The 9580-nt window shown below is 37.5% G+C and overlaps 1 long non-coding RNA gene across 1 annotated transcript; it reads right to left on the bottom strand.

The window, feature by feature from the left end:
* Positions 1 to 5934: 5934 nt before the first annotated feature.
* Positions 5935 to 8123, bottom strand: LOC149831329 (uncharacterized). Its single transcript, XR_016433007.1, has 2 exons — positions 7947 to 8123; positions 5935 to 6268 (listed from the first exon to the last, which is right to left on the bottom strand). It is a non-coding gene; the product is annotated as an uncharacterized LOC149831329 (long non-coding RNA).
* Positions 8124 to 9580: the final 1457 nt, after the last annotated feature.

The following is a 9580-nucleotide window of genomic DNA, read 5'->3' as shown; positions in this document are numbered from 1 at the left end:
TTGTATGTAGATGACATTTTACTAGCAATCAATGATATAAAGTTACTTTCAGAGACAAAACAATTTCTTGCATCATATTTTGATATGAAAGATATGGGTGAGGCTGCTTATGTACTTGGCATTGAGATTCGTTGAGACAAAGCAAAAGGTTTTCTAAGTCTCTCCCAAAGATCCTACATAAATAAGGTATTAAAGCGATATGGGATGAAAAATTGTTCTCCTAGTACAACACCCATATCAAAAGGTGACAAATTGAGCCTAAAGGATTATCTATAAAACGAAATTGACAAAGCACAGATGAGTGCTTATCCATATGCATCAGTTGTTGGCAGCTTGCAATGCGCACAGACTTGTTCATGTCCAGATATTTCCTTCGCAATAGGGATGCTTGGTAGATTCCAGTCTAATCCAGGTATATCTCATTGGAAGGCTGCTAAGAAAGTCTTGTGGTATTTGTAAGGGATAAAAGACTATATGTTGACGTATCATAAAGTTAACCACCTCGAGGTCGTTGGCTACTAAGATGCGGACTTATAAGGATGCCTTGATAGTAGAAAGTCTACTATTGGGTATTTCTTCTTACTTGATGGGGGAGCGATCTCTTGGAGGAGTGGGAAGTAGACGACCACTGCTGCTCACACCATGGAAGCAGAATTCATAGCATTGTATGAGACAACTTCACAGGCCATATGGTTGAAGAACTTCATATCACAGTTAAAGGTGATCGATTCCATTAAGAAGCCACTGAAGGTCTACTGTGATAATGAAGTTGTGGTGTCCTTTTTGAACAATAACAAAAGTACTACGTCATGCAAGCATATGAAGCTAAAGTATTTTTTTGTTAAAGAAAGAACAAAGAATCATCTAATGCATATTGTTAATATTGGTACCAAAGAGATGATCGTTGATCCTCTTACTAAAGGGTTAGCACTAGGATTATATTCCGATCATGTATTGAGGATGAGCTTGTTAAACTCTTTTTGACATATGCATATGAATAAAGTGATCACATTCAGCTTATTGGTTCTCTTTATGGTTGTTTGTTGTTAATCTCATAAGAATTAGATATTCAACTAAGGATCTGTAGAATAGATTTGTAAAGGCCAATCTATTCATCAGGTCATTCCTATAAAGTTTACTGGTTTATCGTCGAAACAAGTGGAAGAATGTTGGGATAAACCACACATCATGGTAGTTACCCACAATTTGATAACTTTCCCTTGTGTATTCTTTTCGATAAGTATACGAAAAATTAGGGAGGAAACAGTTATGCTAATCGATCCCCCTACTACAGGCTATATAAACGGGTGTCAATGAGAAACCCATATGCAGAGAAAAACACATAAAAGGGTTAAGGAAACAATTTACCTCTTCTGAGTTTTTCGACTAAAGAGGGAAGAGGGTTCCTGCTCACCAACTACTAAAAGAGCTTGCGCTCATTGGAGGGCTACAGTCCGGTTGAGGAGCGAAGCTCATCCCGATCCAGCCACCATCGCTGACCACCAGCCATCATCCGGTCCTTCAATGGCCTCCTTATGTACGCCTTCGATCCACTTTGTTATGCGCAGCTACTAGATCCCAACAACTATACCATTGGGTTTTAAACCTGCAATGTCCCAACACAAGGTGACGTGCACTAGCTGCTCCTACCAACCAAGCAGAGCCCCCCATTCGTGCACATTTTTGTTTTTCTTGATGATAAGAAACTTGCCTATGAATAGAGTTGCTTAATGGGCCCTTTGTCCTGGATGGTAAACCCCAAGTGAGTGCCTTACTTTCTTTCAAACAATTGTGGTCAGGTAGGGATGGCAGTGGACCGAGGGAAAATGAAGCTCTGCCCTGCCTTGCCCCATTTAGACTGGGGATGAAGGTTAAAATCAAAACCCATGCAGAGATGGAGGCGGGGATGAACTTATGCTTTCCCTCGCTGCACCCCGCCCACACCCCGTCTTTGATCCCCGTTGTTAAAATAACTAAAATGTCTTTAAGGATGACAGTGGGCAAGAGAGAAACAGGGCCCCGCCCCACCTTGCCCAATTTGGACTGGGGATGGAGGTTAAAATCAAAACCTGTACGAGTATGGAGGCGGGGATGGAGGACAGAATTTTGAGACGGGTCAGGGGTTGAGACCTTGTCCCCCGCCCTGGTCCGCTGCCATCCCTATGGCCAAGGTACTTTCACCGAAGTATAATCCAATTTCTCAATTTTTAACCTCAAACACCCGCTCCCAAATGGAACCTCAATATGGGAATAGATGCAAATCTAGGTGCTGAATCTCACTCAAGCTCGTAGTTGAGGGTCATGAGCTACGTCACAGGGACACGCCATTTTAGTGGTGCATCCATGGTGACACGAGTGGACATGCTCGGAGACAGTCACCAACACATGTGTTCTAATATTATTTTAATGTTTTAAACTATTATTTCAGTAAAAAACATATTTTTAACATAAAATATAAAAAAAAAGCATGGATTACAACATAAAAAAAAAAATCAGTGTCCTCGTGTCCTATTTTCCAAAGACTGTTCCAACTTGATAGCCGAACCCGCATCATGCACCTCATGTCCGCGTGTCTTTGTGACATAGGTCATGAGTTTTGGTGCAGCTTGCCAGAATTCTCATCCATGAAAATTCTCATCGGGCCCGCAATTCGAGTGTTTGCTTGATGGAAGGAACAGAAGTTGCAGGTCATCCTCGTGCTTGATGGTCAGAAGATGTGTGCTCATGTCCTGCATTTAAATCCAGATCCACGATGTCGATCTGTGTGCATGTGCATCTACATTCTCATATTATATTATATTATATTATATTTGGTTTTGTATAAAAAAATGTTGATGTGAATCTAAATCTTCATCAGGGATGGCGTCAGATCCAATGCAGGTCAAAATATGACCCACATCCACTGGATTCTCACAACCAATTTGTTAGGTCATGGTGCAGGAAGAATTCAACATGCAAAACTAGTGGGCCTCTACTTTGACTTTCCTTCTATTGGTAGCTAAGAGTTGTGCAGGATATTAAATATTTGGTGGAACTAAAGAAAGTAGAAAGACAAAAAATAAAAGCCATGGAAAACCAAACATCAGTTTTTTTTGTTGAGGAAATCATTGGTTGCCCTTTACTTGGAGAAGGGGACTCTCTTTCAATTCGTGGCCTGCGGTTAAGCAAAGGGTTGAGAGACTGAGATCCATCATTATATCAGAAAGTGCCAAACAGCTAAAGAAAAACAAAATTTGATATTTTTGAGGCATCTGTCTGAATAACCAAGTTTTTGACAGCAGCCGTCCGCAAGTTCACCGTTGATTTTGCTACTGGGACTTTTTTTTTTTTGAAAGGCAGAAAAAACCAATGGAAATTAGTAGGTATGACAATTGAGTTTGATCGAGGCTCGGAGGCATGCATTCGATGCACTTTCTTTAAAACAATAGTTTTGTTTGAGATCAAATCCTTGGTTACATGAACTACCTGCAATTCACATCTCTCGTAGAATGCAACCGAGTTTTTACCTACTCGCGAAAGTCGTCAATGCCTTGCATTGGGTGAGATCGAGCTAGCTCGACACGGATAAGCTTTGACTCAAGCTAAGTAAGGTTTTGACTAAGTCATATCCTAAGAGAGAGAGAGAGAGAGAGAAAGCTAGAGAGCTTCAAGGGAGAGAGGAAGAAAGGAGATGAGAGAGCTCAAGAATCATATGGTGAGAATGGAAGTAGGTTGGGGTATATATATCTTCTTTCTTTTTTTAAAGGCAAGCCGGGGTTAGGCAAACCCCTACCAGATAACTCTTAAGCCCCATGTGGCAGAGGGATTCGAACCTGGGCAGCTTGGTACATGACCCCACTTACCAAGTGAGTTTAGGTATATATATCCCCAAACCTAACGAGCAAGAATAAATGGCCCAACAGCTAATGGTCCTGGTTGGCTAAAACAACTGATCAACTAGGGGTTATGAGCTAGACGCGGTAAAAGGTAAGTCTAGGGTCATATATAACCTTACTAGGTCTACAAAGGTCCAAAAAAAGTAGCTGGTGGTTAAAGGTCAAAGCTAGTCAAACTGTCCAGAATAAATAGAGGAACATTTTAACCATAACTAGGCACATGCATGAATGTTGGACAGGTCAAGACGTGGTCAAAGGCAATCCAAACAGTCAATTTTGACTGGGTCTAGGACAAACAACAGTTAGTCAAACTCAATAAATGGGTCAGTCAAGGTTTTGGGGGATAAAATCTTTCAAAGTACCAAAAAGATAGGTCAAAGGTTCATTCCGACCATGATCATGAGCGAGAACCTAGCCCAGCCAAGCTAAAACTGAAACCAAAATCCAAGTCCAAAGATAAATCCAAATCCAAAATTTAAAGTTAAATTGGAATCCTATAAAGGAACTCTACCTTATATAAATCTCTGAAGGTCTCTCCCCCTCTTCAAAAGGCATCATAACTCTCATGGCTAACTACAGGATTCTAACAAATAAAATATCCATGCCTACTTAGCAACTTGTTGCGAGAAGGGGCGGGCCCTGGCCTCAATAAGGGTTGGGCCTGTCGGGTCCTAATCAGGTCGGCCCAATGTCCACCCCTATATGTAAAGCTTACAGCCAAGTATGATATCATCCAAGTAATTTTCAGCCAAATATTTTAAATTTATGAATAAAAGGCAAAGAATTAGCTTGACAGAAACATCTTGCCGGACCAGCTTGACTTGACAACCTAAAGTTGTCGATACTCCATTAAATAGCAAATTGCCCTTTGTTGTTGAGTCCTGCTGAGTCTTTTTAGGTAGAAAGTTATTGGGGGTTTACTGCACATACACATACAAGAAATATATTTGTTACAATAGAATCTCATGTTGATTTAGTAGGAAACAATCCTTAGGCATAATTTTTTGATGAAAATTATATTTTTTGAGTAAAAAAATTTGATGCATTTACGACCATTGATTTATGCATGGCTCAAGAAACCTGCATACACTTCAAATTCCACCAATCTGAAAGATGATCCTTACTAAATGAAACATGTAGATCACACCTATGAGATTAGATTTACCAAAACAAAAATAGTTTTGTTAATTAGAAGTAGACAAACCAGTTGGAAATGTGAATAATATCATTTGTTTTCCATCACTTGTGCATGCATCAAAGGATATTGAGACATGTATCAGAAAAATGGACCATTTTTGCAGGGGTCAATTAAATATTTGATAATTAAAAAAAGAGGGTTTTTTCAACTCACCCATAAGAAATCATTCTTTTCTTTATCTTTAAAGCTGAATTCATTTTTTTTCCTTTCTATCCGCTGGATTTCTTCTGTTTCCTTCATATATCGTATAAGGATTTCACCTTTATTCCAAAGAAATAGTCTCCTCCATTGATCTCTCCTCCGCTGTTTTATCTTCTTTGTATTTAAATTTGTTTCTATTTTTATCTCTTTCTTTTTCAGTTTTCTTCTCTTCCCATTTCAAATTATAATAAGTGATGGCATTCTTCCTGCATAGACAGGTGAATACTAAAGATTTGATACACATATTTCTCCATTTTGACAAAACATACTTATTAGATCTAAAAAGTACATTTAGGCCTCATTTTTTTCATGAACAAGATAATATTAAGATTTTATATTATATATATATATATATATATATATATATTATACCAATATTTTTTCTAAGAATATATTGGCTACACTCGTGTGTCTGAACTTCTTAGTTGGAACTCATAGGGACAAGTCGGGTTGACAGAAACCTGACCTCATTGATATATTCAGCGTGGTTGAAATAATAGAAATTGGCCCTTGAATCATATTCTTTTAAAATAAAAAAACGTTTTTTTATGTGTGAAAATTCAGCACATTTTACACTGTTGTCGCCCCGGTTTACAAGATCAAGAACAAACAAACAGAAAAACCTTTCTCTGAGACTAGCATTCAAACACACATACCAGATCATCGAACCAGCTCTAACCACTTCATTCCATTTGTGTGGGGTCACAGCAATAGGACACTCGCAAAAAGAGGATCTTGAGATCCAGTCAACTAGTAATTACAGATTTTGTATGCTAAAAGTAGCCGATACTATTTGGAATTCAACACCTTGATACAAACAAGAACAGAAAAAACAGAAACAGCAACTCAGCAGCTATATCCTCATCAAACTCTATCTTAACACTTGACCTCCTTCAAACCATAACCAAAATACAAAAAGGTCGGATCGGTAGCACCATCTTTGTAGTAAGCGAAGACCAAGCTACCATCATCGTGCATGCCCTCTCCCACTAAACTGAAAAAGGCAAAAACACAAGATGAAACCTTCTCAATTCGTCCAAATCAAAAAATAGGAAGCAACAACAATTCAGTCACATGAGGATACCTGCTCAATTTTACAGAAATTTCAGAAAAAAATTTACAAAACATTAGTACACACAAGCAAAACAAGGATATTGCACAACCACCAAAAATACATGTGATCCTCAAGTCAGTTGGATCACTCTGCAATCAAAAGATGAAATTTTACCAGCCAAGATTCTATCAGTTCACGTAAATCAGTCAAGATCTCTAATGGAATCACAAATCTCTGTGTAATTAAGGATTTGAACCATATATCCCACGAGCAAGAAATATAATGCAACATCAGCCAACGCAATATCATGAGTTATGCAAGGAACATGACAAAGTAGTGTTCAATTCAAACACAAACAAGAAATATAACAGCAGGCACACATGATGGCACAAGCAAGATAATATTTCTGTTCCTACTTCTTAACCTCCCCTTCAAGCCCAACATGGACTGAGGCCTTCAGTTACAAACTAAATTGGATTAACTTCCATCGCCTGGCCTTACATGTACAAGAAAGAATCATTTGCACAAAAATTGTGTTCCTAAGTAAGATGCAGATGAAGATGAAGAAACATATCCAACACAATAAGAAGCCAATGCATAAGTGCACCATGGGCCTTCCAAAAGATGGTAGTACATGGTTGTGCAAATGGTCTGTATACAGTTGAAATTGTTTAGCTTCAATTCAACATATACATTTAATACATTTAATGACAAGAAACTGGACCACAGATAATTTTTGAGGACTTAAGAAATTTTCTTTAATTTTTCCTCAGAAAAGCATTTACAGAATTTAAAAAACCATCTCCTTGTGTTCTGTACTTTCTTTGGCATTTGGGAGATTTGTATACCTTCCCTAACCACCATTCACCAATACCACCATCTGAGCAATAGTATAGAAAAGAAGTTATGGAAGTTACAAAAGTGTTGAAAAATTAGATGCACGTATACAGACACATGCATGAGTGCACAGCCTTATAGAAATCAATTTTTTATTCTTCATGGATGCATACATGGATCACACGAATCACATGTATATGAATCGGAACATGCAGTTATTTTCACGGACATACAGCCTGATGTGAGCATTAATTAAAAAAAAATTGTTTTTCAGTTTTAGGGTTCGTGCATGCTTTGTGCCATTTTTGGGGGTTTTTCTCCATCCTTTTTCCCCTTTTGTCGGGATCAGGAGCAGATCGCGATTTCCTATTATTCTTGATCAGCCGACACTCAGAAAAGGGAAAGAAGAAACTCAGAGAGAGTATGGTACAGAAATCAGAGAGAAAAAGAGAACAAACACGAAAATATAATAACAATAATCATCTGATAAAAAAAATCAGAGAGAGAGGGGATTATGTGATTCACGGCAGTGGATCAGTTTTTTTTTAGGGTGGCCGCCGTTTCCTCTCCGGTGAACCCTCAGCTGCTTCGCCGGACCGGGTGGTTGCCATTCTCGACCCCGGAAATACCTCTGGTGCGTCGACGCGGGTGGGGAACGAGGTCGGTGAAGCGGCAGGGAAGGAGAGCGAGAGGGAGAGGGTCCATTGAGAGAGAGGAAGGGGGAGCTAGGGTTGCAGAGAGAGAGACAGATTTTGGGAGAGAGATCGATTAAGAGAGATACCTACGACGACTCCATTTTTCGACGGGGGTAGGGTCCAGAGACAGTCCGGCGAGGGTACGGCGACGGCGGCGGTTAGGGTCCGGCTCAAGAGAGGGCGGGAGAGGCAGAGCTGTAGAGAGAGGAGAGGGAAGGATGAGTCGTACAATCCGATTTTCAGCCGCTAGATGCTAGCCGTTGGATTTTTCTTTATATTCAACGACCGTTATTGAATTGAACGGAGTTGAGTAACATTGTTCAACTACCAACTTTTATATATATATATATATATATATATATATATATATATATATATATATATATATATATATATATATATATATATGACGACCCGCTTTATTAAATTGGAGTTGAGTAGTTAACGATTGACCAACTACCAACTTCTATATATAATGAAGCGTCAACCCATAAGCGCTAAATGAGGTTTTTAGGGTTTTAGTTTTATTTTTAAATTTTGACCGTACATATGTGATCCAGGGGGATTATTGAAGTGTTTGATTCGTAGCGTGGATTTTTATAAGGTTAAAAAAATCAACAGTCTAAAATCTTTGTAAATTTCCCAAGCTCAAAGTTTCATTTTTTTCATCAAAAAGACATCATCATCGGACTATGCCCAACACATTTATGGGGTCAAAATTGTGAATAAAATAATGAAAAAGCATAAAACCCCCCCCCCTCTCTCTCTCTCTCTCTCTCTCTCTCTCTATATATATATATATATATATATATATATATATATATATATATATATATATATATATATATCGAGTTATTGTTCAACTAAAGTAAAATCCAAAATCTAAAACACGATCAAACATCTCAACGATAAGACCTCACATATTTGTCCTTCATAATTTATTTAGTAAGAAACATACTTTACATTAAGACTTTACTGCATATTGACATATTTTTTTAAATGTGAAAAATTGATGGCTCACAATGCATTTAAAACTTTAATATTGTGGGAGGTTGATTTTTAGCGCTTTAAAGAACACATCTGAACATTAAAATTTCATAATCTAAAACATGGCACTCACTAAATTAATGATACAAATTTAATATGTAAAAAACTCAATCGCTAGAAAAGGAATGATGTCAATTATCATCGATTTTTATTTTTGGACCTTCTGTTGGTTGGATGCCAGCCTCATATATATATATATATATATATATATATATATATATATAGAGAGAGAGAGAGAGAGAGAGAGAGAGAGAGAGAGAGAGTAGGTAATTGAACATTAGGTGCTTGCGATACACGCTTGATGGACTTTTCTGTTCTTTTGGTATTTTTTTGCAGTTTTGACCACATAAATGTGTTGGGCATGGTCGATTTATAAGGAATCCACACTTGGATCATGTGTTTTCGATGAAAAAAAATGATATTTTGAAGCTTCAAAATTTTACAAAGATTTTGGACTGTAAACCTTATAAAAACTCACTCATGTGTCAAAATCAAACACTTCAAGAACTGTAAAATCAAGTATAAGTATATGGTCAAAATTTAAAAATAAAACAAAAAAAATCCTAAAAAACAATCAAGCACATACACTCTAATATATATATATATATATATATATATATATATATATATATATATATATATATATATATATATATATGCTACCTTTGAGGGT

This window comes from Nuphar pumila, chromosome 7, assembly GCF_984573655.1.
Source record: "Nuphar pumila chromosome 7, dmNupPumi1.hap1.1, whole genome shotgun sequence".
Taxonomy (NCBI): Eukaryota; Viridiplantae; Streptophyta; class Magnoliopsida; order Nymphaeales; family Nymphaeaceae; genus Nuphar; species Nuphar pumila.
The sequence above is the reverse complement of the archived record's forward strand: the minus strand, read 5'-3'. Positions and strand labels throughout refer to the sequence as shown.